At 41.7% G+C, this 22,001-nt stretch overlaps 1 protein-coding gene across 11 annotated transcripts in view; it reads right to left on the bottom strand.

Annotated features, from left to right (window-relative positions):
• SGMS1 (sphingomyelin synthase 1) overlaps nucleotides 1-22,001 on the bottom strand; it is a 302,749-nt gene that overhangs the window by 192,732 nt on the left and 88,016 nt on the right. For 6 of the 11 annotated variants that reach the window (XM_057530922.1, XM_057530929.1, XM_057530918.1 and 3 more), the window contains one exon: nucleotides 12,338-12,426. The exons of 1 other annotated variant lie outside the window; for it this stretch is intronic. The gene's annotated coding sequence lies outside the window, so the exon portion shown is untranslated. Of the gene's footprint in view, nucleotides 1-12,337; nucleotides 12,427-19,887; nucleotides 20,019-22,001 lie in introns of all 11 variants that reach the window. 4 more of the 11 variants (XM_057530919.1, XM_057530928.1, XM_057530923.1 and 1 more) reach the window with 2 other exon arrangements.

The following is a 22,001-nucleotide window of genomic DNA, read 5'->3' as shown; positions in this document are numbered from 1 at the left end:
GGTTTTTGTGTGAACAGAGGTCATTTCTCCTAGGTAAATACCTAGGAATGAAACTGCTGTCTCGTATGGTAAGTATATGTTTAACTTTGTAAAAAACTACATATTTTCCAAAGTGGCTATACCATTTTATATTCCCACCAGCAATGCAAGACAGTTCAAGTTGTTCTGTATCTTTGCCAGGACTTGGTAATATCTGTTTTTGTTTCATTTGCCTTTTTTTTTTTTTTTTTTAGCTATAGGTATGTAGTGGTATCTCATTGTATTTTTCTTTTAACCTTTGATTCTGAAAAAAAAAATTTTTTTGTACGTGCCACACATCTACGGTTAGTTCCCCAACTAGCGATTGAACCCGCGCCCTCGACAGTGAAAGTGCGGAGTCCTAACCACTGGACCACCAGGGAATTCCTAAAATAATTTTAGACTCACACAGAAGTTGCAAAAACAGTGGAAAGCTCCTGTGTATTCCCCTCTTATCTTACATAACCACAATATAAGTATCAAAAGCAAGACCTTGACATTGGTACAATACTGTTAACTACAGACCTTGTTCAGATTTCATTAGTTTTTACATGTACAGTTCCTGTCCCCTTTTTTTGCATACAGTTCTATAAAATTTTATCACATGTATAGATTCTTATAAACACTACTACAACCAAGATATAGATCTGTTCCATCAAAGCACATTCTATCTTGAAAAGACCTTTTTGGTTTTGCAAACACCATCTGCTGGAAGGGACTTTGGTAAATGATGACTTTCTTCTGCCCTTTTTCCTTGACCAAATTAAAAGTCTGTTATCCAAAATTAAAAAGAAAGAAAAAGAAAAAAGAAACAGACTCACAGATATAGAGAACAAACTAGTGGTTACCAGTGGGGAGAGGGAAGGGGGCAGGGCAAGATATGAAGTAGGGGATTAAGAGGTACAAACTCTTAGGTATAAAATAGGCTACAAGTATATTGTACAACACAGGGAATATAGCCAATATTTTATAATAACTATAAATGGAGCATAATCTTTAAAATTTGTGAATCACTATGTTGTACACCTGAAACTTACATAATATTGTACATCAACCATACCTCAACTTAAAAAAATGAAAAAAAAAAAGTCAGTTATCTATTCTCAGACTGTGCTGTGCAAACCACTGTTGACAGAGAAGTTCACTTTTCTGGATGGGTGTCTGTCCTGTTCATTCTTTCCTTATTATAGACCAAGCCCAGTGCAGGCAGTATGGATAAAAGGTTGAAGAGAAAGCAACAGTTCTTGTCTTTAAAATAACTTAAGAGTAGAGAGGTATTTACACACACACACAATTACAAACTGAGATAAGTACCATCCATGAATAAAAAGTAAAAGGTCCACTGAAACTTAAAACACGATCTGGTTTGGACTGGGAGGACCTTGTGATTTAGCCTCATCCTGAGACTTAGTATTTGAGGTCTTTCCACAGAAACAGGGCATCTAAGTATCTGAGCTGTTGAGCAGTGAGTATGTAACCAACAAATTCTTAGAGCAGAAGAATATAAGGAAGCCCTCTGGCGCTGAGAAACCGTACCAAGGACTGCTTATCTTCTTAGGTCAAAGCCTGGCTCCAAAGATATAGAGAATTGGCAACTGCCCATGTGTTACTTTAGGGATATCTACAGCCCTCAATGTTTCTTTCCAACCACCTGCCACAGTGAACCAAATCCACCATTAGAGATCTTTTAGTTATAGAGGTGTCCCTCTGCTCTACACTAGTCACAGTGAAATGCCATCAGCAACGGGGGACATAGGAGACCCCCACTGGCTTCTAGCTGATGGCTGTTATGACCCTCTCCTCCTGTCCCGGGGGCCCACTTCCACATCCTCCAGGGCAGAGTTGCTCCCTCTCCCCTTGTGTCCTCACTATAGCTGGTTCATGTTTTTATTATCTCTGTTTGTTCCCACATTTCTCTCCCCTTCTCTACCAATAGCACAAACAGTCCGACCCATCTCTGTATCTCCTGGCATCTGCACCCCAGCTCCCATGCACACAGTAGGTGGTCAATAAACGTTTTGTGAATATTCAAGGCACGACTATCAGATTACAATGTGTGAAGCGGGCCCTTGAGGGAATGGATGGGTCTCAGCATGAAAGACACCCATGGAGGCATGAGACAGTTGGTGCATTTCAAGAATTGTACCACAAGGTGCTAAATGTAACAGCAGGATGCTTGGGCACCGGACAGAGGGGAGGGCAGGACAAAAGGAGATGTGTGAGGGAGTAAGAGATAAGATGTGCCCACACACAATGAAGCTCAGGACCAGCCCAGCACGACACGTGCCGGGAACGGCAGCTGGACTGTGGTGGAGAGGAAGAAGGGAGAGGGCAGGCTCTTTCTCCGAGACTTCGCTTCCGAGGGCATTTGCCATGAGCTGGGCTGCGGGGGAGGCCAGGAATTCAGAAGGAAGTAGGCATGTGCAAAAGCTGCTGTGGGACTCAGCCAGGAAATCAGTAAGAACTGAGAGAATAAAAAAATTCCCCAAAGCAGCTAGTTCGTAGTACATGCTTCTGCCTCTTTCCAGAGAGACTCTAATCTTTTCCTTAAAGTCATGCATGGCTTCCAAAACACCCTGGGGCCGTCTGTGCAAAAGGCAATAACCTGTGTCTGAAGGCCTGGGAGCGCTGGCTACAATCCTGAAATGCCTCCCGAGCCAGCCAGGAGGCAAGGAAGTCCCCAGGCCCACTAAAGAGCTGATGAAAAAATACAATAAGGCACTGCTCTTGGCCCTGCACTAGTGGAGCCTCTTACACAGAGAAATTGTTTACATTCAGTGATTAGTAAATGCAGGAACTGACAAATCAAAACACTCACTGTTTTGCAATCTTAAAACAGTTGTTTTGGCCTTATTTTAAAGTATCAGAAAACTATTCTAGCCCATGTTTGCAAAATCACTAGCTGCTGCAATAAATGACCACATGGCTTTTAACCAAGACTTTCTCTTAAGCAGCACCTTGACCTCTGCCACCCCAAGGCAGACCAGGGTGATATGTGGACATGAGCGTAAACCCCCTAAAGAGGGGAGGGCATCACGGGCAGCCACGCTTCTCAGGGGCAGCCAGCTCAGAGAGCCACCAGGTGACGATGTGAAATATATTCAAAAACTAATAGGGATACCCTTCTTATCAGTTTCGCTTACAATTTTTCTATTATGCTCATATATGGGTAATAAGTGCTACCATTACGATGCTAGTTGCTAAAAACTTTGAGCTCCCCAGATGCAGGATGCTTAGTACTGGCAGGTCTCCGGTCCCGCAAGTTCAAGTTACAAAAAATTGTTTTCACTCTCTGTGTTAACCAAGGTTTCAACCCAATTCCTGGTAACACTGTATACCACAAGGTACTACAGAAACTGGCAACCACTGGGTGGTTTTCAGGGGCCTCTGGGGAAAAGAGCAAAGTGAGGAAAATAGCTCTTCTCAGCTCCAGTTCAGAAAGGTCACCAGACACTGCAATGAACCTCTGTGGCCCCCAGAGTACTATCAACTGAAAAAAAAAAAATGCACAGCCTAAAAGTTGAGAATTATGTTTTATCCGGGAACCTTACTGAGGACTACAGCCCAAGATGGCAGCCTCGCAGATAAGCTCTGAGGAACTCATTCAAAGAGGTAAGGTAGGAGCCAGAAGACATAGGAATTTTTACTGAAAAAAAAAAAAAAAAATTCTAGTTGAACATCAAAAGATTACACTAATCACGAAAAACAGACACCTCAGGTTAATTTACGTATGGGGAAGATGCAAGGGTCTGGGCTTATTGAAATCATTCCTTTGATATGCATCTTAACTATCTAGGGCCAGTTCCTGTTTTTCTGCATCCTGAATTCCCTTCAGGGTGCACCATGGGGGTAACTGCACCCTGATGGCTGATGGCTTGATGGCTGGCAGCCTGTGTTTTTCCATCCTGAGTTCCCCTCAGGGTGCGAGGTCTGGGCAGCTGCAGTGGCCAATGGCTTTATGGCCACAGCATCCTTTGTTTAATAAAATGGCAGGCGACATTTTTCTTGTCCACAGTACTCACCCCAGTGTGGCTTCCAACCAGGTACACGTTTCCCCCAAGTGCTTGAGCCTCTAAATTTACCTTCTCTGCTTCTTCTCCAACCCACTCCCATCCCAAACCCAAACTCCCTTCTCAATCAGTTCAGTCAGGAAACAGACAATCAACGGTGTGAGAGACACAAAGGCTTCTCCCACCTCAGAGGCTGAAATAACCATATGTGGGATGTTAAAATATCTCCCAAGTCCTCATTCACCCAAAAACTATTACAATAATTGATTTAAAGATGAGGATAGCACTAAAAACGCATTCAACGCATACCATCAATTAATGAGATCAGTATTAAGCTTTATATTAAGCTCCAAATCATGCCACTTAAGCCCCAACAGTTTTATTGTATTTATATACATTTTTTAAAACTATAAGCTCTTTAGCACAAATATTCCTAACTGCTCTTTCACATCGTAAATTGGAACTGGGTTATTCTTCAGCAACAGGATGTTGCCAGGGAGAAGTGGGAACTGTTTACAAAATGACCAAGAGGAAATGTCACTCCCCTTGTACTTTCAAACCCGTAAAGAACAACTATGAATCAAAGCTGGGCTGAAATCGCATTTCACTTCCAACTGTACTCCTACCCAAGGAAAGGAAGCACATTGTTAAGTTCAAAAGACCCAAACACGACATCAAAAAGCTGCCTGTGAGCACCAAACAAAAGATGTTTCATATAATTAACCTACAAATGCTAAAAATGCAATTCTCTGCAGTTATGACTCCACCTATATGCCATTGTGTTCCATCATAGGTATCTCTTTTTTTTTTTAATTTATTTATTTATTTTTGGCTGTGTTGGGTCTTCGTTGTTGTGCGCGGGCTTTCTCTAGTTGCGGCGAGCGGGGGCTACTCTTTGTTGCGATCCGGGGGCTTCTCATTGCAGTGGCTTCTCATTGCAGAACACAGGCTCTAGGCATTCGGGCTTCGGTAGTTGTGGCACGTGGGCTCAGTAGTTGTGGCTCGTGGGCTCTAGAACACAGGCTCAGTAGTTGTGGCACACGGGCTTAGTTGCTCCATGGCACGTGGGATCTTCCCAGATCAGGGCACGAACCCATGTCCCCTGCACTGGCAGGCAGATTCTTAACCAGTGCACCGCCAGGGAAGTCCCTTTCATAGGTATTTCTAAAGGATGCAGTCTAAATGAAATGCCCATTTTTCCTAGCTAATGTGAGGACAAGGAGAAGGGAAACCAACATTTTGGCGATTGTCTACCCATCATGGGTACCAAACTTTGATATAATAAGAATTTGAGGGCTTCCCTGGTGGCGCAGTGGTTAAGAATCCGCCTGCCAATGCAGGGGACACAGGTTCGAGCCCTGGTCCAGGAAGATGCCGCAGAGGAACTAAGCCCGTGCACCACAACTACTGAGCCTGCGCTCTAGAGCCGGCGAGCCACAACTACTGAGCCCACATGCCACAACTACTGAAGCCCACGCACCTAGAGCCCGTGCTGTGCAACAAGAGAAGCCACTGCAATGAGAAGCCTGTGCACTGCAACGAAGAGTAGCCCCCACTCGCTGCAACTAGAGAAAGCCTGCGCGCAGCAACAAAGACCCAACACACCCAAAAAAATAAAATAAAATAAAAATATATATAAAAAAAGAATTTGAAATTGCAAAATGTCTCTTAATATCCATTCTCCCTTTCTTCCTTAATAATAGAACCCTCACTTTTTAAAATTGGCCCCTAGAATAAGAAGCAATTCACAGACTCTTTTGCAGCTAGGTGTGGCCATGTGGCTATGTTCTAGCCCAGAAGTTCTCCAAGTGGGGTCCCCCCAAGAGGCCTATCTTTTAGGTAATCCATGAGGCCAAAACTATTTTTATAATAATATGAAGATGATATTTGCCTTTTTAATGTTCTTTCTCTGTGAGTATCGGGGGAGTTTTACAGAGGGTACATGACACATTATGCCACAACAGACTGGATGCAGAAGCTAATTCGAGAATCCAGGTACTTTCTATTAAGCCAGACATTAAAAGAGATTTATAAAAATGTATAGCCGTGGTAGTCTTCTCACTAATAGTTGGAAAATAGTTATTTTCCCCCCAAAAAAGTAATTTATGCTAACCTGTGATAGTTTATTATTTTAAAATAAATTAATATTTTTAAAATTTCTCACTTTTAATTTCTAACAAAATATTTGCATTAGTTTCCTATTGCTGCTATAACAAATTACTACAAATAGGTAGCTTAAAATGACACAAATTATATAGCTATATATACCTATATTTATTATAGCTATATATACCTATAATATACATAGCTTAAAATGACACATATTATAGGAGGTCAGAAGTCTAAAAACGGGCCTTCCGGGGCTAAAATGAAGATGTTAGCAGGGCTGAGTTCCTCCTGAAGCAGGGGAGAATGCGTCCCTTGCCCCTTCCAGCTTCTGGAGGCCACGATGGGGAGCAAGGGGGAGCGGCAGATGAGGTGTCGCTCGCCCGCCCGCCACTCACCTCCTGCTGTGCGGCCCGGGGGCTGGGGACCCCTGCTTTAAGGTAACAGTCATGGCAGGGACAGAGAGGGGCTAACCCTTGTTTGCGTAAAGGATCAACAGGTCACATATTTCCCATCCTTGGGGCCAGGGAGACACTGCACCTGTGCAGAAAGGCTCCGTGGGGGTCAAAAAGGAGGGGGCACCACCCCATAATACGTGATGCCAAGGCCCCCCATAGGCCTCTGGGCTGGAATCCATCTTGGAAAAAAGTTGTGCACGCATGCTGGGGAGGCTAGGGCGGGTCAGGTGGAAAAAGAAACCAGATAATTGGCCAAAGGTAAACAAAGATCCTGAAGAACTGACCTATGTAAGTGACTTCACCGCCTCTTCACTGCGCTGTTCCTCATTAGGAAGGACGCCCACACCCTTTCTCTCCGGGTGGGCATCTCTGCCTTGCTTCTGTCTTAACTAAACTGTTTCTCTGCGTGCTCTCCCACGTGTTGTTGCTCTATGTCTCTAATAATAAACTTTTTACCTGTTTTTACAGTTTTTGCCTCCTTGAGAAACGCATTTTTCAGTGGGGGAAAGGGCCAGGGGAATTTTGCTTCCAGCCTCTCGCCCCTGGGGGACTAGCGGCTAGGATTCTGCTTTTCATCCAGGCTGCCCAGGTTCAATTCCTGGGCCGGGAACTAAGGTCTCGCTTCAAGCCACCGCTCACTGCTGTCTCTCCGAGATCACTGCCTCCCTCAAAAGGACTCATTTGCTTACACTTGAGTCCACTTGGATAATCTGGGATAATCTCCTCACCTCGAGATCCTTAATGATCACACATACAGTCTCTTTTGCCATGTAGAGTAACATATGCATCTGTTCTGGGGATTAAGAATATAGACATCTTTGGGGGCTATTTCTCTGCCTGCCACAGAATGCTAGCTGTAACTCATATAAGCAAAGCTCTTTGGGTCCCTCAATCATTTTTAAGAGTACAAAGGGTCCTGACACCAAGACATTTGAGAACCAATTGCTCCAGCATATGAATAGATTAGGTGGGAAAACTAAAACACAGACAAGCTCAGTGATTAACCAAAGCCGTACAGACTGTGAGCAGACATTCAGCTTGAAGCCAGGTGTTCCGGCTACCGATGAACCTCGTATGGCTCCCTCTGTGCCGTGCTTCCCACCCCGAACACCCTGACTGAGACAAAGGCAAATAAAAATTATTTTGGGGAGCACGTTTGCAGGCATCAGACAAGGGGCGTGACAACAAGCATTCAGATGTGAACTTGGTGAGCAATAGGGAAGGCAGGTTGGAGAAGAAGGTTTTTAAAACAATCCTACTTTTCAAAACCTTCTTTAGAAATACACAAATTTATTACGTCATGTGAGAAAGCAGGAAAATGTTACAAATGGCCAAGTGTTCCAGTGCCGAGCCTGAGAGAGGTAAGTGTCCTTCATCCAGAGGAGCACGATCAGGGCCATAGCTCACGAGACCCAGGCAGCGTGTGAAACACAGCGCAGCTCTGGGTCACATGATGGGGCCTGGTGACCAAACTCAGATTTACGGTCACTCGTCTCGACAATGTCTGCCAAGCCCCAGTTTTGACGGCCTCACTGAAAAGGACAGCTGAAAGACCACATTCTTGGGCTGTCTCTCTGCATCATTTTGATATGACCAGAGCCACAATTTTGCAGCAGGAAAGAAACTGCACTCAGGTGAACTGTGTAAAAATCAAGCTAATGACCCAAATCACAACCTTCAAGGGAATACATATTTACAGTGAAAAGAGGAGAGCTGGGAGGCTCAAAGGGCCAGTTCTTGCTCTACCAAATGAACTGCCTGGCCCAGGCCACAGAACTGGGGGCGGTGGTAATCAGACCCATGCAGTGTGCACTTGTGAATGATGGCTCTCCAGCCTAGAAGGCCTGGTAGGGCCTCCTCAGGAACCACTGGCCTTACCTGGTAGACTTCTCCAGTTCTACTTCATCTCTTTCCCAGCTCTCCAGCTGCAGTTTCTAGAGTGCTCAGCTAACTAAGCCAAACCAGCAGTAGTACCTGAACTGACAGCCAATAACCCAAGCATATGAGGTCACAGAGTAAGTAACTACTCATTAGAATTTGTTATCCAAGGGAGGAAAAGCCACAGAATTATCTGGTATTTATATCTTCCAAGTGAAAGTATGGGTCCAACAGAAGGCAGTCCCTCAAAGAATCTCTAGTCACAGAGCTCAGCATTCCCTGGGAATGTTTTCACTGCCTGCTTTTTCTAGGATTACACTAGTATTACAAAAATCCAACCTATAACCTACAAAGCACAAAGATTTTGCAGATTAGAAACATTCCTAACATATCACTGTCATCACAAAATCCTAATCCACACACCCCTGTCAAATCTGTGTAGCCTCTGAAAAGGTATGATTGCCTACAGGTGATGTTTCTGCTGCAGAATGACTAAAAAACTATTAAATCGGCATTCTCAGTTGACATCTATTTTGAAATAAATTTTTTTTTCATGTGCCAAAGCACAAGGCAACTTAACATTTTATAGACCAAAAACTTCAAGCTGCTTTCTATGTCCATTAAGGGGATACAGAATGTAAATAAGGTCATGGAGTTTACAGAGATGATGCCTCTTATTCACAAAATCAAACATCTATTTTCTCTACTCTCCATCTGCAGGCAGAGATCCACATTATCTAAGATACCGGATAGAAAGAAAAAGGACACTTAAACAGAAAATAGACTAGAACTTTGTTCTTATGAGTTATTCTAAAAGTAGGATTCCAACTTCCAGGAAGTAAATATTCAATGGATCAACTAGAAAAAGAACCTAGGCAAAAGTGGAAGGATACAGTATGTGATATGACTACAGATGTGGTTTACCTAGCTTTCAAAGAGATCAGTATTTCATTATTTTCCAGTCCCTTGGTGAAATAAAGTGATTTACCATGTAAAGTTGAAAGGATTTAAGAAAATTGATAAAGGGCACATACAGAAAACTGATTATAAAATGTCACTTGGGCACTACTAATTTGGGAATTATGGTGGACTAGATATTCGCAAGGCCCTTCTGCTGTACTATAATTTGATTCTGGATAAATTATTGTTAAAAATACTTTCTAACACATTGGTTAGCTCCAGGTAGAGAAACAAATCCCAAGAGGTTATGGTAAGAACAGTGCACTGAAACCTGAGCAAAGAAGAGAGCAGCAGTCACCCTGGAGACAACTACAAATACCAGCAATGAAATGAATGGGGCATCTAGACCTTTAGCTTTCAGCCAGGTGGGGAAAGCCCAACCTGAAACCAGGAATTCCAAAGGGAACAAAAGTGGTCCTGGTCCTGTAGCGTCCTCCTGGCTCCTAGTACAAACACACATTTCAAGAAGTAAGATCTCAAGATTCCAAGATATAATTATCAAAAAAGCCAAAAAAATTTATATCAAATAAGATATAATTATCAAACAAATACATAATTAAAATTCACCATGCACACTAGGAAACAAGCCACAGAAACAGATTTAGATCACCAAAGATTTCAGATACTGGCATTATCGAATACAGAATATGAAATAGCTCAGTTTGGTGCTGTTTAAAGAGATGAAAGATGGAGTAAAAAGAAAATGAGTAAGCAAAAAGACACCATCAAAAAAATATTCACACAGATTTGCAGCAGAAGAAGAACCTTTAGAAATGAAGAAATATAATCACTGAAATTAAAAACTCAGTGGATGGGTTAAATAAAAGATTCAACATAGCTGAAGAGAGAATTACTGGACTGAAAGCTAAATCTTAAGAAATTACCCAAATGAAACAGAGAAAGACAAGGAAGAAGATATCCAATATGAATTAAAAGACATGAAGAATAAAGAGAAGTCCTAACATCTATTTAATCAAAACCAGAAGGAGACAATAGAGAAAATGTAGGAGAGACAGTATTCAAAGCATTAATAGCTGAGAAATTTTCAGAGCTGATGAATGATATGAACTCACACATACATAAATCACAACAAATATAAACAGGAAGCAGTACATGGACATGTTGTAGTGAAACTGCAGTAATCCAACAACAAATAAATAAGCCAAATCATCTACTAAAGAATGGCAAATGAAAGATTAACAGATTTAACAGCAAAACTGAAAGCCATAAGACAGTGGAATGGTATATTATACGCTCACAATGCTGGGAGAAAAATAACTGTCAGCTAAGAACTCTGAGAGTGAAATAAAGACATTCTAACATAAATCAAAACTGAGAGAAGTTACCACCAAAAGATTTTAAGGAAAGAAAATTCTAAAGAAGGCAAATCTCACCAGAGAAAAGGCAAAGGATAGAAGAAGGGAAGAGAAGCAAGATATAGTAAACACAGAGATAAAGTGAAACAAATACTATCTCTAATAACAACTGTCTAATTTGTATGGTGAAACATATAACAGAACTGACTGAAAAGAACACGTAAGTACAGAAGAACACAGTCTTCATTAGGTGTCCTATGAGTTTTGTATTATTCTGGAAGGTGATAAGAGGACCTTAACTGCTGATTGACTTTAAAACTATTAAGTGTACACAGTGTACTTTCAGGGTAATCATTAGAAGAATAGAAACAAAATGCATAATTTCCAAACGAGCGGAGAAAAAATACTGAATGAGAACACAAATCAACAAAAACTTCAATCAAAAAGAATGAAGGTTAGCAATGAATTGCAACATAGTTAAAAGAGAGACTGTTGGACTACATTTCAAAAACCAAAACCAAAAACAAAAAAAAACAGAAACAAACAAAACTGCACTAGCCATGCAAGAAAAGACTGAAAAGTTTCTCTACATTAAAGTCATAAACTCTGTTCTCCAAAGGACACGTAAAAAAAAGACCCTCAATCTACCATTAACTAGGAAAATGCAAATTAAGACCACATGATATACTATTTTATACTCACTAGAATGGCAACAAAATACCACATGTTGGAAGGAAATGGAGCAACAGATAAACTATGATAGATTTTCGGAATAGAATTTTATTTAACAATAAAAATTAATTTAGTACCATTAATGTAACAAGTGAATCTTAATTCAACTGAGTGAAAAAAATGAAAGCTGCAGAATATTACATGCAATATACCATTCTTATCAAGCCTAAAAACAAGCAGAACTAGGCAATATATTGTTTGGATATATACATGGACATAGTAATTATGTTCCAGAATGAAAATCAACTATCAACATTAAGAACACTGTTTAATTCAGCTGAATTTTACTTTTGGTAGCAAGACTTTCTCAATGAAGAAGTTTCCAGGTTTATGTTCTAGGACAAGCTCTTAATCTCATCTGAGATCGATTCTCTGAGAAGCACTGGCCTAGACTCTTCAACTCCAGAGAAGGGGAAGACCTAGTAACTGTAATCTTCCCAGATAAGGAGTGTCAATCAAAAGCAATTCCAGAGTAAAGGAAATGACTCCCCCAGGCCTCCCTGGAGCCTTCCTCCCTGGTTTACGTAACTTCAGATCTGGCAGGGCCTTTTTCTGTCATATCCAGTGACTCAGGCAGACTGTTTCCTGTGCCCTTTGTTTTACGCATTTCTCCCACCCTGGCCTATGTTGCCTTCCTCTTCCAATGAGGAAGCTGGCCTCTTCAATCCTTTCTCCTTCCTTCCCCAAACCACATTGGCCTTTCCTTGGCTGATTTTGACCTGGGGCAAGCTGAAGACCTCAAAGATCCCTCCATCCTTCAGAGCCTCACACACAATCTCAGAACAAAGCAGAAGAGATCCTGAGGAACTTCAGATCCATAAGACGTTTGAGAATGGATGAAACACTGAGTTTGACTTACATGTTCTTTTATACACTCTCTGCTATCTCCTACTTCACTGTTCTTGAAACTCAGAAAATCCACAACTCCTTCGGTCACTGCAGCTTTGCCTGGAATAATAAAGGCAGGAAATTAGAAAGGAGGCAACCAGAAGGAACCGAGGGTCCAAGCGGAAAGAAACTCTCTTGTATAATCAATCTTGACGTTTAAAAGGAAAAAAAGCCACCTGAATTAAGGAAAGTCTCTACCTTGGTCTAAGCCAATTTTCTTCTTTAACTAAAACTATTAATAGTAACAATGTTTGTAGAAGAAATCATCATTATTTACAGAGATTTCACATGCACTTTCTCATTTGAGTTGTAAGATATGGAGAACAGGCAAGTATTATCTTAAAATGCAGCAGCCAAATTTCCCAAAGGTCAGGGAAATTTCCCATGATCATTCAGCCAGCAAGCATCAGAGGAGGAATTTGAACCACTTCTATGACTCCTTATTCCAAACTCTTCCACGGCACCAAATGATATAATGGTTTCATTTTGAAAAGCAGTATCATTATTTCTTCTTCTACTAGATATAGTGTCTTAACCAACAGATATAGAAACGGCTTTGCCTGCTGAATGACAAAGACACTGCCATAGGATTAAACGTTTATTTACCAGAGACAACACAAAGGGTAGAAAATCCATACCAAGATAGTTAAGAAACACATGTATCTTTTCCACATACCCTCCTTTTCTCTTTAAGTCATAGTTATAGGTGCTGGGCTTTATTTCTCTCTCTCTCTCTCTCTCTTTTTGGAAATAAATTCAAGTTTAGAGAAAAGTTGTAGAATAATAATAGTACAAAGACTGCCATGTACTCTTTACCCATGTTCACCTGCTATTAACATTTAACGTACATACTTAATCATTCACTCTCTCTCTACAGACACACACATTCACTCAACATTTGTTTTTTAAGCTTTTTTTTTTTTTTTTGGCCGCACGGCATGCGTTATCCTAGGTCCCTGACCAGGGATCGAACCCGTGCCCCCTGCCGCGGAAGGTCGGAGTCTTAACCACTGGACCGCCAGGGAAGTCCCTCACTCAACATTTTTTTGTTTCTGAGCCACGTGGAGCTAAGTTCCATACATCATGGCTCTAAAAACTTCAGAATTTATTTCTTAAGAATAGGGATATTCTTACAAAACCATAATGTTGTTATTGATCTTAGTAAATTTAATATCGATACCATAATTGACCGCCATATTCAATTAACCCAATAATGTGTTTTATAGCATTTCTTTTTCCTCCAATTCAGGATCCAGTCCAGGGTAAGGTATTATATTTAGCTGCCATTAATCTGAGACACACAGCTCTTTTTTATCTTTTATGACACTGACACTTTAGAAGAATACAGTCCTCCCCTTTTTTTATGTTAATAAAACATTACCATTTTGACTTGTCTGACATTTCCTCATGATTCAATTAAGCCTATGCATTATCAGCCAGAAAACTACAGAGTTTTCTTCTCCTGGTGTCATAGCTGAAGGCATGTGAAGTCTATGTGCCCCTCTCTGCCGATATAAATTTTGATCACCCAGCCAAGGTGCCGTCCAATTTCTCCCAAGAAAAATTATTATTTTTTTCCCTTACATCTAATAAGTAATCTGTGGGGAGACACTTTCAGACCATGCAAATATCTTGTCCCTCATCAAAATTTCCCCCTAGATTTAGCATCCACTGGTGACCCCTGCCTGATCTGAACTTTACTACCATGGCTACAACATGCTAATTGGTCCAACTCCAGTATTCCCTCCACATTACCATCCAGGACTCAGCAGTCTACACTATTTGTTCATCTATTTGTCCATTTATGATCAGTAAGGATATATGAAGTCCTACTTTTTCAACAATTTAGAATTTATCACTGTACTTAAATAATTTTGGGGCTCAAACTGTCTCAGATTTAGCCAGTGGGCGACCCTTTAAGCTGGCTCCTTTGACTTTGTGACATGCCCCCATCATTTTTTTTTATTCTTCTACTTTTATTTCCTTACTTTCTGACATTAAAAAAAAAGTTCTAGGCTCATCTTGTACTTACTCTGTCTCTGCCCTAGATGCAGACATTTCTCTAAACGCCCTGGGTCCTTTCAGTGGAGAATGGTGTTATAGAGACCAAGATCTAGTATAACACTGTTTGAAAGGCATTGTCTGTTTCCACGGATTACTTTTCATGTTGAATGAGTCACGTTTTCCTGCTTCTTTGCATGTTTTTCTGTTATCAGGTGGACAACTGGAAGGTGTTCTGTGTGGCTCTGATGGCAACTAGATTGCTGGTACATCCTCTCAGTTCCGTCAGGCTTGGTTTTATAATTGGTTAAGACAGGTCTATTTGAGCTATGTCCTTGGTCCTAATGCATGACCCTTACTCATAAGGCACGGTCCTTCCGGTGTCTCGCAAGGGTTAAGGTGCTCAGCAAGGTCTCTCCACCCTGGCTAGCCCGCAGCTCTCCATTTCTCTCCATACTGCATGAACCTTGCTATGGCCATTCTCTTCCCCGCCTGGGCACAGCTGCGCTCTGCTAGGTCTCGCCCTGTACGGATACACATCTCAGCTTCTGGGTTCCCCTCTCATAGTTCCCTCCTCCCCAGTAGCCTGCCATACAAATTGCAGCCTCTTCAGCAGCCCTGAACTCTGGAGACCCACCATGCTGTAACAGGCATGTTGTAACAGGCACCCCGTCCTGGTACCCCGGGAAGGGAATGCAGGGAACAGGGAATACGCTCCAGCAGAAAACTAGGGCAAAAGTGGGTCTCACCTCATGTGACTCTCTTCTCTCAAGGATCAACATCCTGGCTGCCTGTTTTCCTGTGACTGACGGTAACTGGCTCGTGTACTGTCCAGTTTTCTAGTTTACTGAAGGAGGGCAAGTCCAGCACCAGTTACCTCTGTTTCTCTTGCTGCCTTCAACACTAAGTGATGTTTGTGGGACACAGAGCTGCTCTATTGGGAAGAGTTAAGAATCAAACACTTGGAGCATGTAACAAACGCTCTTTATTGAAACATTTCAAAGAAACTCTCTAACAATCTGTTCCTTAGAAACGTTATGTGTTTACTTTTATTGCAGCACTGTGGCAAGAAAAACGCTCTCTAGCAGTCAGGCAATTCTAAATAAAATGACAAGAAAGTGTCTCTATTCCTTCCGGAAAGCTGATACTCACTTCAGATAGCCAGCTGGCTATCACTCTGACATATATTTCCCTTTATTTCCATAACTCTTCCTCCAAATGGCAAAATAAAACACTATAGTCTAGCCAAAGAATCCAAAGTTAGTTGCTATTCTTTATTTTTCTTGTTTACGTGCATGTACTTAGGGGTGAGGAGAAGACGCCTTTTCATATAAATCATTTTCTGGCCTATTTCCATTTCCACTTCTAACCACTGGTGAGAAAATAATCAGAAAAAAAATAGTCCAAAAGAAAACCTGCAACCCCAGATACAAAGTTAATCAAAAGGAAACTGGCAAACAAGAATAGTATTTTCTTCTCACATGCTGTGAGAAAAGAGGAGTTTGCCATCACAGGAAAATGGAGATTAGGCCTTTCCCCGCACAAGCCAGCGGATCTGAGCCACGGGCGCGGGCATACACGCAGCTTTCCACACAGCACACCAGGCAGAACGGGGGACGACCCCTTTCTACTTCTTGAGCAGATTTTCTCCATATTGGACATGCACACTGCAGCCCATCTAATTCATTTTCTCTAAAGGAAATCGGTGCATGGAAGTTATACCTCTCTTCGGTTTTACTTCAGGCCCCCTAGAACTTAAAGGCGAGTGTCTGATGTAAACGCAGTGTTTATCTGTCCATTTGCCTGCCTCACCGTGCAGGCACTCACCGTCCGCGAGGGACTCTTACATCAGTCTTCTCAGGTCTCCGCGTCTCCGTGTGGACCCTGTTGAACTCTGTTTCCTCAAGTCAGCATGTGTCCAGCACTCTAATCAAGTATGAATTCTCCGGTGGTTCCCCTTTCCCAGGAACATAGTCAGAGCCCCTGGGCTTCACAAAGCAAGACCTCTGAGATCTGCTTCCTGCTCAGCTTTCCCCTTCACCTCCCCAACATGCTACGTCGCGTGAATGAAAATCCTGGAGCCGTTTCCCCTTCATGAAAGATCCCTTCCTCCCTTTCTTCTCTTGACTAAATCACTGAGGCTTGACAACCTCTGGGAAATATGTCATGATCACCATTCAAAGCTGGGTTAGTGCCAACCTTAGTATCCTCACTGCACCTGTGTTAACCTTTACAATGATAACAATGTTTACTGAGCGCTTACATGTGCTAAGCACTAGGGGCACTTAGCACGCACTATCTCATGGAGTGCTCACACCAACTCTGTATGGTAGGAGCTGTTAACAGTCTACCCTGCAGATGGGCAAGGGGACAGAGAGGGTCAACAGCCTCCCGCATGCCACATAGCCAGTGAGGGGTGGAGCCAAAGAGCTTAAAGGCTTTCTATAAACAGTACTTAACATATCTAACTGAAAAACTGACAGTATAACTGGTGTTTCCAGGGAAAGGCCCAGAATGGCAACAGATGATGACCCTGTGACAGCACTAAAAGGGTAAGAGTGAGATGTGAGAAACTCATCAGAATTCTTTAGAAGAGGATGCCATAAAGACACTCATAAACTAACATCAACTGTGACACTCATAAAAGAACAAAATATTTCATCAAGACAGGGGACCAGCAATTTCAAGAATCCAGGAATATACACATGGCTCAAGCAAAAAGTATTTAAAAGTAGTGGGGGAAATGGAAAAGGATGTTCTTACTAGAAACAAACAAAAATTGGAATTCCCTGGTGGTCCAGTGGTTAGGACTCTGTGCTTCCACTGCAGGAGCAAGGATTTGATCCCTGGTCAGGCAACTAAGATCCTGCATGCTGTGGAATATTTGTATAATTAAATCAATTCTATTCTCAAGAAGCTCGTATACTGCACAACCAGTAGGATCGATGCTCCATGTTAGCTCGCACACAAGTTGAGTAAGTGAGGACTGGGGAACGGGCAAAATCCTGTTGTAGCCCATCTGGGCCCTGCATGTCACTGGTCCAGTATGTTCATTCCTGGCCCCAGGTTGTGGAGTTGGGGACCTAACGAAGGAGGCATGAACAGGACTCCCATGACCAGCTGCCTCCCAAATGGCACAGTGTAAAGCAGAGAGGATGAGTGTTTCAGTACCAGGCATCGCCTCACACAGGGGAGGCGTCTTCACATCGCAGACCCTGACTGTGGAGGAGGATGTACAACTTCAGGTCATAATTAACATCAGCCAGGGTCAGAGTGACCAATGCTGGGCTCTACACTTCCAGAGAAAACTGAAAACAAAACAGAAAAGGACCAAAAGTAGATGAAACCCACAGGGATGAGAAGTATGAAACCCACAGGGATGAGAAGTATGAAACCCACAGGGATGAGAAGTATGAAGCCCACAGGGAAAGTCTAACCTAGGAAAGAGAAAACAAGGAAGACTCCACCATTTAACATCATTTTAAGCACTACCCTGCTGAGAGCCATGGACAGCATTTTTCCATTCCCAGCAAAGACAGCATAGAGGAAATAGTTTTAACCTGCAGTATGAAAAGTTTAGCTTCAATGTGAGGACTTTCCTAAAGCCAGAATTTTTAACAAAGGAATATGTAGTTTGTATATCCATGGCATGCTTGCTATGATAATTACCAATGTTTGGAGCTCTCATATTTGTATTCAAGTAGTACTGGCGTTATGATTCTGCCTCAGAGAAGTTGCAATAATAACAGGTAACACAACTGTCTACTGAGTGCTTTACTATAGGCTAAAGGTCGCTCAGGGAGACCTGAGACAGAAGCTCAGCTCTGCTTGTGCTGTGGGCTTCACACAGTCTTGCCTGATTCAAAGTCCAACCTCTTAACTACAGGGATAAGACGAATATACATGAAACTTACTATTTGTAAAATGGGATAATACCTGCTTCATGAGGCTCTTGGAAAGACTCAGTAAGTTAACCATAAAATATTTAGCCTGTGCCTACCCCATAGTAAGCACTTAATAAATGTTAGCTATTATGATTGACATATAATTTTAACCTTGCCTGGGTCAACCTCTTCTAGTTATTCAGTCTCTGATCCTATTAAAGTCAAGATAGAGAGTTTACATCAATGAGGCAAATACAACTTCAAGATGAAAAAGAACTGGTCATGCCTTCAACCATTCCACCCATCCATATCCATCCACTCCTTCAACAGAGTTTCACGGTGAGCCCACCATGTGTAGAGCACTGGGGCAGGGCCTGTGCAGAATATGAAGACAAAAATGACATGGCCCACAGCTATGCTCAAAGAACACCGTCATCTTATTATTAACCACAAACACTGCAGAATACTCACTACGTGCCAGGAACTGTTCTAAGCACCCTAAGTGCCGTGTGTGTGTGTGTGTGTGTGTGTGTGTGTGTGTGTGTGTGTGTATACTCTTTTAATCCTCACAGCAACCCTTTAAAGTAAATACTATTTATTATCCCCAATTTATGGATGAGAAACTAAGGCACAGAGATAAGTAACTTGCTCCAGCTTTCACAGCTTGTAATTGACAGAGCTGGGATTCAATTCCAGGCTGTCCAATTTCAGAGTCTTGGGCTCTTAACCACTCGATATATTGCCTCCTCCGAGACTTGACCACTAAGAACTAGAGCAAGGACAGACTATGGTAAGGGCCCAGCAGGAACATAAGTAAAGTGCAGTGCTCATGAGTGAGCTGTGCTATCTTTACACCTAACACAGAGTACGAGTCCTTTAACTACAGAATGATGTGTTCAAGCGCATGATACCAACCCAGACCGAAAGTCATCCATAAAGCACTGGTGTCTGCCACTCTGAAGGGCCCTCTTCTCAGTGGTTTAACACACGCTAAAGGGAAAGAGGAGCACTCGGAATCTGGGCTTAGAAGTCAGACACGCCTGGGTTTCAATCCCAAGTCCTCCAATACAGCCTTGAACAAATTACTTGATCTTTCTCTGTGCTTCAGTGTCTTCACTAAGGAGTAAATGAGATAATTTATACAAAGAACTTCATTCTAGTACTTGGCACTAAGGACTATATATGTAAAATAATATTAATTAATTAATTAACTAATTAATTGCTGGTTTGCTTCAAGACTCAGTCCTAAACCATATGGAAAAACCCCAAGTAGATAATACCAAGTTAATAGACCAAGAAGAATGCAATCTGTAGTATCCGAAATATACTGTGGATTCATTATGAATAAATATGAACTACTGTAACTTAAAGATATTATAAGCCTGTGTTTCTAAATGCTAGGGAATAAAAAAGCCTTCCATTTTAAGAGATAAGGGAGGCTGCTGTATACTAAGGGCCGACTCTGTTCTTGGTCGCGTAACAGTCACTTCACAGATGTTACTGAGTCTTCAGAACCACTCAGAGGCTCGTCAAATGATCCAGATTTTATAGGTGAGGATTCTGAGCCTCCCAGAGGCTAGGTGATTGGGCTCCACAATAGGCAGCGGAGACTGTTGGTCAAAATTAGAAGACTCACCCGTGAGGCAAGGAGGAACGTAATCTCGGGATCAGGCACTCACTCCACAGAGCATTTCTTTGGCACCCACTGGAGTTTCACTGGGCAACATTCCATGTAATCCAACTCTCATCCCCATGGTGTGTTCTGTGCTTTAAAGAAGCCCAAATCACTGAAAGGTTAGGATATGTCACCCGTCAAAGTGACATACTACTACAGATCTCATTCTATCACCCAATTTAGTCATAATGGCCTTGGGAACATTATCAGAGAGGCGTGATTTACAAACTGCTATGGCTCTCCAAAAGTGACTAAATTTCCACAAGAACAAATTGGGTTCTAGAGCTGGGACACTGAAAATGAACATCGACAGCACAGCACAAAGTACGTGTCTGGGTGAGACTAAAGAAGGAAAAAGTATATTGAAATATCCTTTTCTCATTTTGTTTATAGCAGAGGATCCTTATCACACATAGTCAAATCAGTGACTCCCAAACTTCCTTATTTGTGGTTTTCTATGTGTCAACTCGCCCACAAGAAAAAAAAGAAAGCAACAAGAAAGTTCACTGTATAAATTCTAAGACTTGAGTCTGCTTCTAATACTTCCAGAATATGAACTCCATCCTTGACAGCAGAGTCCACATTTTGATCACCACTGTATCCTCAGCACAATACACGGATGGGTATACCATAGGCCTTCAATAAATATGGGTGATGTTCACGCCCAGAACAATACAAAAATGTAGCGGAAGGAATTCCCTGGCAGTCCAGGGGTTAGGACTCCACGCTTTCACTGCCAAGGGCCCCGGTTCAATCTCTGGTCAGGGAACAAAGATCCCACAAACCAAGCCACAGCCAAAAAAAAAAAAAAAAAATGTAGGGGAGAAAAGGTGAGAAGGGCTGCCCGAGGAAGGATCACTTAGACCATTCAAGCAGGACTCAGCACCAAAATGCTGCTTGCAACTGAATAATTTTAAGAAATGTAGGATTTTAGGAGTTCAGATTTTCTGATTTTTTTTTTTTTGGAAGGAACACGTATTAAACTTTGGGGGCAAAGAAATGCCTCCCAGCCCCTCTTAACTATTCAAAATGCTTGCCAATATTTTGAAATACTTACTGGCCTAAGATATGCCTTCTAATCTGCTATTTCAGAAATATGAATCATATATGTGAAAAATTTACTGCTAGATATAGCCGACATAAAGAAGAACAGGACTGCACCAACTAGAGTTTAATAGAGACGCAGACTGTAAACAAATAATTACAATACCATACAATTAGAGCTTTTGGCAAAGCGAGTTGAGTGCGGAAGGGTGCAGAGGAGGGCAAGACTAAGCCTGCTCTGCGTTTCAATCCCACATGTGAGGAAGGATCTTTCTTTTCCCAAAGTCCTTTGCAATTTCCTTGTCCAATCCTCATTATTTTCTTTAAAGCAATAAAGCAGCACAATCCATCTATGTACTAAGTACTTTAAACAGTCATCATGCTCCTCGAACATCATCACACCCCCATGAAAAACTGCACATTACTTTAATGTACGCTAGTTAAATAAGTAGTTTCTCAATTAATGATCAGCCACACCATAATACTGGTTGCTAAATACATACACAGCTTAAGTGTTTAAATAAGCTGTAGCAGGATTTTCTGGCCCTAAAGTTTCCTCCAAAATCCCTGGCCTTCTTATAGCCAATTAAAACTGTATGTAATTTTCTGTCCAAAAATCTTAAAGATACAAGCCAAATGAATTGTTTATCTAAAATCATCACACCATCATTAGCAGTTCATTTTATTAACCCATCTGCAGGAAAGATTTGAGGCAACGTTCGATAAAAGACACATATGCACTTGGAAGTCACAAATATAAAGTCATGAAATGAAAAAAGTTGATTTTCCAACCACAAGATAATGCTGTTGGTGTACTTGAACAGTAAAATTTCTACATTTCTAATAGGCAGAGCAAAAAGGGAAATGAGGCAGGCCACATAATTCTGATTAAAGGAAGAACAGAAAAAGGCCTTTCCCCCTAGGTACTGAGAAACAGAATCATCTTTTTTTTTTTTTCCTTTTCCATTATGATTTATTATATGATATTGAATATAGTCCCCTGTGTTATAGAATAGGACCTTGTTGTTTAT

This window comes from Balaenoptera acutorostrata, chromosome 16 (assembly GCF_949987535.1).
Source record: "Balaenoptera acutorostrata chromosome 16, mBalAcu1.1, whole genome shotgun sequence".
Taxonomy (NCBI): domain Eukaryota; kingdom Metazoa; phylum Chordata; class Mammalia; order Artiodactyla; family Balaenopteridae; genus Balaenoptera; species Balaenoptera acutorostrata.
This window is presented reverse-complemented; position numbering and strand designations above follow the sequence as displayed.